This window comes from Pecten maximus, chromosome 11, assembly GCF_902652985.1.
Source record: "Pecten maximus chromosome 11, xPecMax1.1, whole genome shotgun sequence".
Lineage (NCBI taxonomy): Eukaryota > Metazoa > Mollusca > Bivalvia > Pectinida > Pectinidae > Pecten > Pecten maximus.
This window is the reverse complement of record NC_047025.1, coordinates 19,420,874-19,435,493: the sequence shown is the minus strand read 5'-3', so window position 1 is coordinate 19,435,493 and position 14,620 is coordinate 19,420,874.

Below are 14,620 nucleotides of genomic sequence, written 5' to 3'. Positions count from 1 at the left end.
ATTATGCAAGAAACCAGTATCCAAAATGCCAAGTGTGTATCCATGGGCTTGGGTTCTTTAGTTTAATGTTTACTAAATGTATATTACACAAGACCACACCCAAAGTAACTTGTAGTTCTTCAACTTCTTTGGGAATACACTCGCCTAAATCCAAAATTTATAATAAAATGATTCATTAATACAAAACTACCAAAAAAATGGTAGAATATCTACAAGCTGGGAAAAGTATTTTGCAATGATAATAATATATATAAAAAAAAGATATCCTCTTCTCTAATCTGACACATTTTTGGGTTTGTTATGGGTATATTAAGACAAATATCAACTGTTTTTCATGTAAAAGTCTGCTCTGTTAATTGTTTGAATAACAGAACATGGTATTGTGTACCTAATGAAATGAATAAATAAAGCTTGTCGCTTGTAGACTCGGTTATTCTGACCCAATTAATACATAGATCAATAGTATTTTTGTACCTCCGCACAAAGCTGAGAATACCAACCTTCAAACGAACTCGTAATAAGATGGGGAAATCAGAATATGAAAAACATATAAATATGTATTTAGTACATAGGGGTGGGACCAGGTGTTATAAGGAGAGAGCATGGGACCAGGCGTTCTAAGGAGAGAGAGAGTGGGACCAGGTGTTCTAAAGAGAGAGCGTGGGACCAGGCGTTCTAAGGAGAGAGCGTGGGACCAGGTGTTCTAAGGAGAGAGCGTGGGACCAGGTGTTCTAAGGAGAGAGCGTTGGACCAGGTGTTCTAAGGAGAGGGTGGGACCAGGTGTTCTAAGGAGAGAGCGTGGGACCAGGCGTTCTAAGGAGAGCGTGGGACCAGGTGTTATAAGGAGAGAGCATGGGACCAGGTGTTCTAAGGAGAGAGGGTGGGACCAGGTGTTCTAAGGAGAGAGCGTGGGACCAGGCGTTCTAAGGAGAGAGCGTGGGACCAGGTGTTCTAAGGAGAGAGGGTGGGACCAGGTGTTTTAAGGAGAGAGCATGGGACCAGGTGTTCTAAGGAGAGTGGGTGGGACCAGGCATTCTAAGGAGAGGGTGGGACCAGGTGTTCTAAGGAGAGAGCGTGGGACCAGGTGTTCTAAGGAGAGAGGGTGGGACCAGGTGTTCTAAGGAGAGAGCGTTGGACCAGGTGTTTTAAGGAGAGAGCGTCTTTTGGTTTACTTCCGCCATGTAAAATTGTCAAATCCAGGTTATATGCCATCATGAAAATGAGAACCATTGTGTTACAATATAGAATATATCCCTATGAGGTCATGATGTCGACCACGAAACGTTCCATTTGTCTTCATCAACAACAACACGCTTAGAACACTACCAGATACCGTGTATACTTTGAGGACTGTTTTATCAGTTCTGTAACTAGTGCAACTCAAAAACGACTGCTTTCAGCCAACTTCTTTACAGAACCAGTTGAAAAACTGCCAGGACCAATGGTAACATACAAAAAATATTTACTTACGGAAATATACTTTCGAAAAATTATCATAACATATTTTAACTGTTAAAAAAGTATACACCGCGGGGCATTACAAAATGGTTAGTTTATAACAATTCATGATAATTCACGATTTCAATTTCAATAAGGTCTACGATATTCACGTGAAAAAATATATCCGGTTTTCAGATAACCTCTCGAGGTGATATACCCCACGTTTTGTTTTAACCACAGGCGTCTGCTTCTGGTTATTACTTTTCAGTATTCTCTTACTAAATTAACTAATAGGGGCTATTTCTATAAATACTAACCAAAAGCAGACGCCGGTCTTAACCGTCATATTTCACCCGCCAACTCGTTATTAGCGGATCGATAATAATAAGCTATCGATTTTCAACAGTCAAGGCAAAAGAAACTTCCCTATGTTTTTTTCATTACCCATAATTAAGTTTTGTGAGGATATATCTTCGGTCCTACACATTCCATTTTTATCGGTAATACCGTGCGATGTTTTTTTGAATGTTGTAACTGGTTTTACGTTATATATCTACTAATGAAAGGTTTGCTATATACTCTATTTACATGTATTAGGGTTTTGAAGATAATTTAGTTCTCTCTGAGAAATAACGATACCAAACTTAGATGATCAGATAACAGGAATTTATAGTTACAAATACAACTAGATTTGATCAAGATCAAAACACGGGATTTCCAACAAGAAAAAGATCGCTGACATGTTCTCGTTCTGACGAACGCTTTTGTACGTTTTACCTACGATTCTCTTCGTTTTCTATTCGTTTTCTCTTCGTTTCCCTTCTTTAACCGATCAGTTGACCTTCTAACGTTGCAAACATCTTTAAAATAACGTTTTCTTTCACATACGATGAAACTATTTTGAAAATTTGAAATTTTCGATTTTTGATCATTTGACCTTTGTGACCTTGAGCGAAGGTCAACATCAATGAAAAGCAATTAAGTTTGTAGCCCTTTGTCCAAGCTATCACTGTACCTAAAATCAAATCTGTATGTGTAAAGATATAGGAGTAAATGGAAATTAAGTGCATTTTTGGGACAAATTTGAATTTTGGCGGGAAAACCAACATTTTTCAAAGTGCCATTTCTACGTCATTTTTTATCGCACGACCATAAAACTTGCACCGTTTGTCATGATTAATCATGCGCTTTCCGATTCATATAAAAATAATTAGTAATTTTGAATTTTAAATTTTTGACCTTGATTTGACCTCATGCTTAGACCTTGACCTTGAGATATTTTTTGATAACATGTATAAGAAAAAAGTTAGTGCCGACCATGATCTACAAGATGCACTGATTGTTTTAAGGAATACAACGAACAGAAAAAGAGCCTGAGTCAAAAGATTTTTTTTAAATTTTAGTTTTTTTGATAATTTGACCTTGAATGAAGGTCAAGGTCAATGAAAAATAGTATTTTTTGTAGCTACTCTTACATGCTATTGTTGTGCCAAATATCAAATCTGTATGTGTATAAATGAAGGAGCTGAAAAATGTTTAGTCATTTTTTGCCGATTTTTGAATTTTGGCGGGAAAAACTTCGAAATTTTCAAAGTGCCATATCTCCGTCATTTTTCATCCGACGATCAAAAAAAGTTCATATTTCGTCTCAGTGCATCATACTCTTTCGTTTGGGATGAAAATAGTTTTCAAATTGAGAATTTTTTTTTCGATATTTTCTTTACCCCTTGGCGAGGTCATGACCTTGACATATTCTCTGATAAGATGGCATGGAGAAAAGTTAGATCTGTCCCTGATCTACATAACACACTGAACGGGAACGAAATAGAACGATCTGTTACGAAGTTATGACCGTTCAAAAAACGTCCAAAATTTTTCTATTTATAGATCTGTGACCTTGACCGTTGAACGTATGAACATCAAATTGCACATAGATCGACAACTTGATATTGTCTATCATGTACTAAGATATGAACGTTCTATCTGCATTCGTTTTTGAGAGATTTTGGTCACAAAAAAAGTGTTAAGAATAATAATAATAACGAGAATGACATAGAACGATCGTGTATGAAGTTATGGTCGTTCAAAGAAAAATCCGTGTTTTGACCTGTGACCTTGACTTTGAACTTATGATCTCCAAAATCTCACACTAAACACCAGCTCGGTTGTTGGGTTTTGTCACGTGGATGAATAATTATTGTCTTATTGTATTTTATGGGTGAAGAATTATTACAAGTATTAGATAATTTACAGATAGATTTGGCAATCCGTCACCATTTCCTAGGAGGAACAGTCTTATCAGCAAGTGCATTCTGAAGTTTATTTGAATATTGTTCCTTTGCATTTCTTATCATTAAAATAGTTTCATTACGAATCATTCGAAATTTAGTCCAATCTTGGTCTCTGGGTTTTTTTGGCTTTCTTGTGAATTCTATTTTTTTCTGAGTTGTAACCTAATTTCATTAGTCATCCAAGGTTTATCATCAGGGCGAATTATCACAGTTTTTTGAGGAATGTGAGAATTAGTGAAAGAGTGTTATTATCAGTGTTAGAAAGTAATTCATCCCAATTAGTATAGAGTAAATCAGTTTTCAGACCATTCCAATCAGCTTCCTGAAATTTGTAGATAGTTTTCTTGTAGGACTGTTTCTTAAGAACTTTAAAGGAAATGCTTGCTAATATCGGACTATGGTCACTACATAGAGGAGATAAGACTTCAGTATAATTGAATATATTGACATTGTTAGTGAAAAATATGTCAAGCATAGTAGCTGTAGAATTAGTGATACGGGGAGGCGCATGGATTATAATGAATAAATGTCTTTCACATGTTTATCTTCAAAATGAACAATATATCACTGCATCAGTGTAATAAGAAAAGCTGCAAATGTTATTTGTTTAATTGAGTGAAAATTACAAAATTATTTTCTTACTTTTTTTGCAGGGAACATCTAATTGAAAATATTTTTTTTTTTTTTTTTTTTTTTTACATTAAGAACATTATAAACATTTAAAACAGACTTACGTAATTGATTATTATAGCAACCAAATAATACGTTCAGTGTAACCTATGCATGCACGTAGAAAATGTAAATTGAAACAAAATCACTGAAATCAAAACATGTTTGGATCCATGCAACCTGATCCAGGAATTAATTGTTTTTCTTTAATTAAACTGATTTGCATATCAATTCCTGAAATTTGAAATTGGAAGATTGACAGGTATGAAATTAAACAGTAAAAAATAATTAAAACTGAACTTGCATTGATACAGGGAATATTTTGAGTGGCTTTATCCGTCGGTTGATAATTAAGAAGAAAAACAATATTTGATTTCAGAATTAAATTTTTAACTTTAGAACTTACATCCAGCGTACAAGGTGAGTGAAACTGGGCCACTTTTCTTTTCAAATCGTTGGATTGTCTAGATACATCAATGCAAACCCACACCATTTTAGTTTTGAATACATAACAGTTATAGGGAAATCCTTGTCTCTTAAAAGTTGTTGTATTAATGGTTGAATGACAGATAAATATGACCTTTCATTGTCTTTATTTGCAGGGCTTTTTGAAAGTTCAATTTGATGTTATTTCTACATAATGAGGATTTGATCAGAACAAAGTCATCGATCAAAAGATTACATGTGATCAATTGAATGGTTTTGTTACTAGCAGTTCAAGTCAGTACTAAAACTTTTGCTAAGAATGGAAATTGAAAGATATGCATATTAAATTTATTTCACATGTCTTCACCCATGTATTAATATGTTTTGACTTTCGTTATGATAAAAATATTGTACATTTTGTAATTTATGTAGTTGTGAAAAACACATTTATATATATGAATGAAATCAGTACTCTGTACATGACAGAAGTTATTCATGTTTGTTAGCTCACCTGGACCGAAGGTCCGGTGAGCTTATGTCATGGCGCGGCGTCCGTCGTCTGTCGTCCGTCGTCCGTCAACATTTGCTTCAAATCGCTACTAGTCAAAAAGTTCTTATTGGATTTTGACCAAATTTAGTCAGAAACATCCTTGGCAGAAGGGGATCAGATTTTGCATAAATGGTGACTCTGACCCCCAAGGGGCCTGAGGGGCGGGGCCCAATAGGGGAAATTGAGGCAATTCCTTTAAATCGCTACTCGTCATAAAGTTATGAATGGATTTGAACCCAATTTGGTCAGAAACATTCTTGGGGGAAGGGGAACAGATTTTGCATAAATGGTGACTCTGACCCCCAAGGGGCCAAAGGGGCGGGCCTAATGGGGAAATAGAGGTAATTCCTTTAAATCGCTACAAGTCATAAAGTTATGAATGGATTTTAATCCAATTTGGTCAGAAACATCCTTTGGGAAAGGGGAACAGATTTTGCATAAATGGTGACTCTGATCCCCAAGGGGCCAAAGGGGCGGGGTCTAATGGGGAAATAGAGGTAATTCCTTCAAATCGCTACTAGTCATAAAGTTATGAATGGATTTCAACCCAATTTAATCAGAAACATTCTTGGGGGAAGGGGAACAGATTTTGCATAAATGGTGACTCTGACCCCCAAGGGGCCTGAGGGGCGGGGCCGAATAGGGGAAATTGAGGCAATTCCTTAAAATCGCTACTTGTCATAAAGTTATGAATGGATTTGAACCCAATTTGGTCAGAAACATCCTTTGGGGAAGGGGAACAGATTTTGCATAAATGGTTACTCTGACCCCCAAGGGGTCAAAGGGGCGGGGCCTAATAGGGGAAATAGAGGTAATTCCTTCAAATCGCTACTAGTCATCAAGTTATGAATGGATTTCAACCCAATTTGGTCAGAAACATTCTTGGGGGAAGGGAAACAGATTTTGCATAAATGGTGACTCTGACCCCCAAGGGGCTTGAGGGGCGGGGCCGAATAGGGGAAATTGAGGCAATTCCTTTAAATCGCTACTTGTCATAAAGTTAAGAATGGATTTAAACCCAAATTGGTCAGAAACATTCTTATGTGAAGGGGAACAGATTTTGCATAAATGGTGACTCTGACCCCCGAGGAGCCAAAGGGGCGGGTCCCAATAGGGGAAATAGAAGTAATTCCTTTAAATCGCTACTAGTCATAAAGTTATGAATGGATTTGAACCCAATTTGGTCAGAAACATTCTTGGGGGATGGGGAACAGATTTTGCATAAATGGTGACTCTGACCCCCAAGGGGCCTGAGGGGCGGGGCCTAATGCATGGGGAAATAGAGGTAATTCCTTCAAATCGCTACTAGTCATCAAGTTATGAATGGATTTCAACCCAATTTAATCAGAAACATTCTTGGGGGAAGGGGAACAGATTTTGCATAAATGGTGCCTCTGACCCCCAAGGGGCCTGAGGGGCGGGGCCGAATAGGGGAAATTGAGGCAATTCCTTAAAATCGCTACTTGTCATAAAGTTATGAATGGATTTGAACCCAATTTGGTCAGAAACATCCTTTGGGGAAGGGGAACAGATTTTGCATAAATGGTTACTCTGACCCCCAAGGGGCCAAAGGGGCGGGGCCTAATGGGGAAATAGAGGTAATTCCTTCAAATCGCTACTAGTCATAAAGTTATTATTGGATTTCAACCCAATTTGGTCAGAAACATTCTTGGGGGAAGGGAAACAGATTTTGCATAAATGGTGACTCTGAACCCCAAGGGGCTTGAGGGGCGGGGCCGAATAGGGGAAATTGAGGCAATTCCTTTAAATCGCTACTTGTCATAAAGTTAAGAATGGATTTAAACCCAAATTGGTCAGAAACATTCTTATGTGAAGGGGAACAGATTTTGCATAAATGGTGACTCTGACCCCCAAGGGGCCAAAGGGGCGGGCCTAATGGGGAAATAGAGGTAATTCCTTTAAAATCGCTACTAGTCATAAAGTTATGAATGGATTTGAACCCAAGTTGGTCAGAAACATTCTTGGGGGATGGGGAACAGATTTTGCATAAATGGTGACTCTGACCCCCAAGGGGCCTGAGGGGCGGGGCCCAATAGGGGAAATTGAGGCAATTCCTTAAAATCGCTACTTGTCATAAAGTTATGAATGGATTTGAACCCAATTTAGTCAGAAAGATCCTCCAGGGAAGGGGAACAGATTTTGCATAAATGGTTACTCTGACCCCCAAGGGGCCAAAGGGGCGGGGCCTAATGGGGAAATAGAGGTAATTCCTTCAAATCGCTACTAGTCATCAAGTTATGAATGGATTTCAACCCAATTTGGTCTGAAACATTCTTGGGGGAAGGGGAACAGATTTTGCATAAATGATGACTCTGACTCCCAAAGGACCAAAGGGGCGGGGCCTAATGGGGAAACAGAGGTAATTCCTTTAAATTACGACTAGTCATACAGTTATGAATGGTTTTTAACACAATTTATTAAGAAATATTCTTTGGGAAAGGGGAACAGATTTTGCATAAATGGTGACTCTGATCCCCAAGGGGCCAAAGGGGCGGGGCCTAATGGGGAAATAAGAGGTAATTCCTTCAAATCGCTACTAGTAATAAAGTTATGAATGGATTTAAACCCAAATTAGTCAGAAACATTCTTATGTGAAGGGGAACAGATTTTGCATAAATGATGACTCTGACTCCCAAAGGACCGAAGGGGCGGGGCCTAATGGGGAAACAGAGGTAATATCTTTAAATCGCTACTAGTCATAAAGTTATGAATGGATTTGAACCCAATTTGGTAAGAAACAATCTTTGGGAAAGGGGAACAGATTTTGCATAAATGGTGACTCTGACCCCCAAGGGGCCAAAGGGGCGGGGTCTAATGGGGAAATAGAGGTAATTCCTTCAAATCGCTACTAGTCATAAAGTTATGAATGGATTTCAACCCAATTTAATCAGAAACATTCTTGGGGGAAGGGGAACAGATTTTGCATAAATGGTGACTCTGACCCCCAAGGGGCCTGAGGGGCGGGGCCGAATAGGGGAAATTGAGGCAATTCCTTAAAATCGCTACTTGTCATAAAGTTATGAATGGATTTGAACCCAATTTGGTCAGAAACATCCTTTGGGGAAGGGGAACAGATTTTGCATAAATGGTTACTCTGACCCCCAAGGGGCCTGAGGGGCGGGGCCGAATAGGGGAAATTGAGGCAATTCCTTAAAATCGCTACTTGTCATAAAGTTATGAATGGATTTCAACCCAATTTGGTCAGAAACATTCTTGGGGGAAGGGAAACAGATTTTGCATAAATGGTGACTCTGACCCCCAAGGGGCTTGAGGGGCGGGGCCGAATAGGGGAAATTGAGGCAATTCCTTTAAATCGCTACTTGTCATAAAGTTAAGAATGGATTTAAACCCAAATTGGTCAGAAACATTCTTATGTGAAGGGGAACAGATTTTGCATAAATGGTGACTCTGACCCCCGAGGAGCCAAAGGGGCGGGTCCCAATAGGGGAAATAGAAGTAATTCCTTTAAATCGCTACTAGTCATAAAGTTATGAATGGATTTGAACCCAATTTGGTCAGAAACATTCTTGGGGGATGGGGAACAGATTTTGCATAAATGGTGACTCTGACCCCCAAGGGGCCTGAGGGGCGGGGCCTAATGGGGAAATAGAGGTAATTCCTTCAAATCGCTACTAGTCATAAAGTTATGAATGGATTTCAACCCAATTTAATCAGAAACATTCTTGGGGGAAGGGGAACAGATTTTGCATAAATGGTGACTCTGACCCCCAAGGGGCCTGAGGGGCGGGGCCGAATAGGGGAAATTGAGGCAATTCCTTAAAATCGCTACTTGTCATAAAGTTATGAATGGATTTGAACCCAATTTGGTCAGAAACATCCTTTGGGGAAGGGGAACAGATTTTGCATAAATGGTTACTCTGACCCCCAAGGGGCCAAAGGGGCGGGGCCTAATGGGGAAATAGAGGTAATTCCTTCAAATCGCTACTAGTCATAAAGTTATGAATGGATTTCAACCCAATTTGGTCAGAAACATTCTTGGGGGAAGGGAAACAGATTTTGCATAAATGGTGACTCTGAACCCCAAGGGGCTTGAGGGGCGGGGCCGAATAGGGGAAATTGAGGCAATTCCTTTAAATCGCTACTTGTCATAAAGTTAAGAATGGATTTAAACCCAAATTGGTCAGAAACATTCTTATGTGAAGGGGAACAGATTTTGCATAAATGGTGACTCTGACCCCCAAGGGGCCAAAGGGGCGGGCCTAATGGGGAAATAGAGGTAATTCCTTTAAAATCGCTACTAGTCATAAAGTTATGAATGGATTTGAACCCAAGTTGGTCAGAAACATTCTTGGGGGATGGGGAACAGATTTTGCATAAATGGTGACTCTGACCCCCAAGGGGCCTGAGGGGCGGGGCCCAATAGGGGAAATTGAGGCAATTCCTTAAAATCGCTACTTGTCATAAAGTTATGAATGGAATTGAACCAAATTTAGTCAGAAAGATCCTCCAGGGAAGGGGAACAGATTTTGCATAAATGGTTACTCTGACCCCCAAGGGGCCAAAGGGGCGGGGCCTAATGGGGAAATAGAGGTAATTCCTTCAAATCGCTACTAGTCATCAAGTTATGAATGGATTTCAACCCAATTTGGTCAGAAACATTCTTGGGGGAAGGGGAACAGATTTTGCATAAATGATGACTCTGACTCCCAAAGGACCAAAGGGGCGGGGCCTAATGGGGAAACAGAGGTAATTCCTTTAAATTACGACTAGTCATACAGTTATGAATGGTTTTTAACACAATTTATTAAGAAATATTCTTTGGGAAAGGGGAACAGATTTTGCATAAATGGTGACTCTGATCCCCAAGGGGCCAAAGGGGCGGGGCCTAATGGGGAAATAAGAGGTAATTCCTTCAAATCGCTACTAGTAATAAAGTTATGAATGGATTTAAACCCAAATTAGTCAGAAACATTCTTATGTGAAGGGGAACAGATTTTGCATAAATGATGACTCTGACTCCCAAAGGACCGAAGGGGCGGGGCCTAATGGGGAAACAGAGGTAATATCTTTAAATCGCTACTAGTCATAAAGTTATGAATGGATTTGAACCCAATTTGGTAAGAAACAATCTTTGGGGAAGGGGAACAGATTTTGCCTGCCCCCCCCCCCCCCCCCCCCCCCCCCCCCCCCCCCCCCCCCCCCCCCCCCCCCCCCCCCCCCCCCCCCCCCCGAGGGGCAAAAGGGTGGGGCCCCATATGGGAAATAGAGGTAATTCCTTTAAATCACTACTAAACATAAAGTTATAAATGCATGTTGTAAACTCTGAGAGTCTGGACTTCATTATTTCTTTAAAGCAGTTGGGATACCCACGCTATAACCAAATATAGCATTGTTTGAGGTTAACAAACAAAAGGAATTGAACATGAACATTATTTTGACATTTGGTCAAATCCAACCAGGTGAGCGATACAGGCCCCATGGGCCTCTTGTTCCTTCATAAATTCGATAACCTGTTATACAATGCGAGATATATATAAGGGCCTCTCCCATTAGAGAGGGATTTGATCCCAGGCATCACGCCATCCTTGATGAAAATATCAGGATTATATATCTCATTACAGATTGATCAATTAATCGTTAGAAACATATTGTTACTCCCGATCAGTTGATTGAAAACATCTTAAAATGTATTATTGTATCATATACATGTACATTGTAAATGACATATTAATATAATGGAACTGCTAATTTTGTATTTATAAATTGTAAAACTAGAATGACTGTATTAATTAGACCAACCTAGTTACAATCATGTTATAGAAAAAAAAATACAGCATAGCAATCAGACTTAATTTTTACTTAAATTATGTAATATGTGATATGCAACATGGAAATAAACAACATTGTATTTTACCATATTATTTATATATCATTATCTAACTCCTTATTATAAATGAACTATATTACACTGACAGTATTTTGTATATGCGACTATACTCACCACTTGGAATAGCCCAAGTTTTCTCTGGCCCTGTCACCATGTCTGGTGTAGGCCAGACATGGTGACAGGGCCAGAGAAAACTTGGGCTACACTTGGAAATAGTGCTCTCAGTTTTTGTATTTTCATGAAATCTTGTCGGAATTCTTCGCCCCAAAGATGAATGCAGTGTTCTTCATCAATAAATATAAATTTAACATTATGCTGGAGCTCCTCCGAACACAACACATTGAATAGATCATTCTGCAGGAAATGCTCCGGGTGTCCAATCAAAAACGAATGTTTTTGAAGAATAAAGAAACGCCGTTCTTCAAGGTTACCTAACTTTTTATGGAGTTAAGGTTTGTCATACCTGTCTACCTGCTCGGCATTAATAGAGTTTAGTTGATTTATCAAAATAACAGCAGAGTTTTTAATATTTTTTTACAATTTCAAATATTAAAGATTTCCCATATCCTGTCGGTATGACATGAGGGACTATATTATTCCTTCTGGAAATTTCGGCTGTTCCAGTATTTGATTTGATGACGTCAGTGATATAGGGGAAGCGGCAAATTTAAATGCGTCTTAAGCTTCAGTAAATAAAAAAAATATGAATGTAAATATGTATTTAACTGTTACCAAATGGTAGTATACAGTCGATATGAATACAATTTGGATGACAGATAAATATTTCATATCACTCTAATGGGCACAGGCGACATTCTATGTAAAACATGGTTGTGTTTGTATACCCTGGTAAATTATACTAGTCAAATTCCATAGACTCAATATACTATACCTATGCAATATATAAAATATGGTTGTGTTTGTATAATTCTTATTGTTGTAGGTGCTAAATCTGTTGACATTGTTGATTTGCATTTCGAGAATTAAAATTCAATGTCTTTCATCATAACTTGGTTTCAGTGTCCTTCATAGTTTTCCCAAATAGAATAAAACATTTCCCCTACCTACCAACCCAATACTCCCATAACTGGTAGGGTGGGTTGATCAATGCTAAACAAGGAATATTTCGAGGCTGGTCTAATTAAGATTAGTCAGAAACTCTGGAATGATCTGACAAAGTTTTTAACAAGAAAGTCATTGTGACACACATCTATAAAAATATAAAAATAAACATTGTATGTTTAACTTTCTGTTGAAAACAGTTTAACAGAGTAATGTTTATTGTGTATTTGTATATGTTGAATGAAATTGTCGTGATATAAAAATACAAGTAAAGAATAAAATTCTTTAATGAACATTTGTTTGTTTCTTATCATTTTATCATCACGACAAGCCCCAGGCGATGTACTGGTCATATACAGTATTTTATTTTGGTACAAAGCGCAATTCTCTTCCTCTTGGACACGGGCATGTGTAGTTTTATATTTAAAAAAAACAGTCAGAAATACCTATATATATATTCAATATATATAGGTATTTCTGACTATTTTTTCGACAAAGCCGTCTAATTTTGTTTTGGCCCAGGATATGACGCGACAGGTGGCGTTGTTGGTCAAGATGAAGTATGTGATTGGTCAATGTAGCGGTCAATGGAAAATGCAGATATACAGTTAAAAACGAAACAAAGTTAAAGAGACAACATTTATTTTGTATTTTTTATCATATTATTGGGTATATCTTTTAAAAAAATAACCTTCTGAACAATAACCATTCGAATTTGATGATGTATGTACATAAAAACATCAATTATTAAAAAGTTATCATTCTGAATATGCAACTTTTGTGACATATACGATAAACGCATGCGCTTATGGCTTCCAATGTGAATTGACTGCGGTTGAAAACGATAACAGCTTCCGCAATAAATGAAGAGAATAATAGGAAAATGGGTCAAACACAATCCTAGAATTAAACTTGGGAAGCAGTACAATAGATTGTAACAGTTCAAACATGAAAACAGCAGTAATACGGACGCCGCTAGTATTCTGCTTGATTGTTTGATAGTAGGTCGTGACAATCTCGGTAATATCAGGTCATGACAATCTCGGTAATATTTACACAAACTCGGTAATATTTACACAAACTCGGTAATATCAGAGACTTGTATATCATTGTGATATACAAGTCTCTGGTAATATTAACACAAACTCGGTAATATTAACACAAACTCGGTAACATTTATACAGTCTGTACCAATACATCGCTACTGTAACTATACTATATGAACAGTGTTTACACCTATTTACACATAAATATGTGTGCCATAATATATACAGAACGTGTTATTTAACATTTAAACCACTGTGTATAGTATCGTTATCCAACTAACTCAGATGGAATATAGATACCGCCTTGTAAACTATCGTGTGTTTGTGTTGCCACGATTTCAAAAGAGTCACGTAATGATTTAAAAATAATTTCCGCGCTAAATTTAGAGGGGGATTCCCATCTAAATCGAGTGGTCAAGCTGGACATAGGGATTGACTGTGAACATTGGAACAGCACAGAAACATAACTGGAAAGGAACAAAACGCGGTGAACATTGCAACGTTTTTATCGTGATGTCCTTTTTAAATTGAATGCAAGCTGAACAAGGAGCCGCAAAGCTTGGCTTTATCCCCCGCGCCCCGCAGTTGGTATGAAAACCCAAATACATGTATATATCAAGCTCAAAGTAAGAGTTATTAAGGAAAAAGTAATTTTGTATTTTTGATTAAGTCTCCAGGGTGACAGAAAAAATACCGAAAATGGAAGGTCCGTAATAGCAAAAGGCACAACTAGGGCACTAGTCTGATATACAGAAAGTTTCAAGGAGCTGCGTTGAACGGTTATGGAGTTATAGCCCGGAAACAAAAGGAAACAGTAATTTGGTATTTTTGACTAAGTTTCCATGGTGACAGAAAAAATACCGAAAATGGAAGGTCCGCAATAGCAAAAGGCACAACTAGGGCACTATTCGGATATATACAGAAAGTTTCAAGGAGCTGCGTTGAACGGTTATGGAGTTATAGCCCGGAAAAGAATCTCGGACGGACGCACGGAGCCCAATTCAATATCCCCCGCAAACGCGTTTCGCGGGGGATAATAACGTTTTTAGGTACGATCATTAAAGAAAATAACCATCAGTACTGGTTTAAAGAAAACACTGCGCTTATGGGTTAAAACAATGCTGTTTGAATGGCTGATTCCCTGAACGCCTACATTTGAAACAAGGATGGATAGTATTGCAACAGCAATACAAAGTCCCCTGCCTGACCCAGGAGTGCAACTATTTATTTCCCATTTTTAAACAACGTGTTATACTGATCACGTATA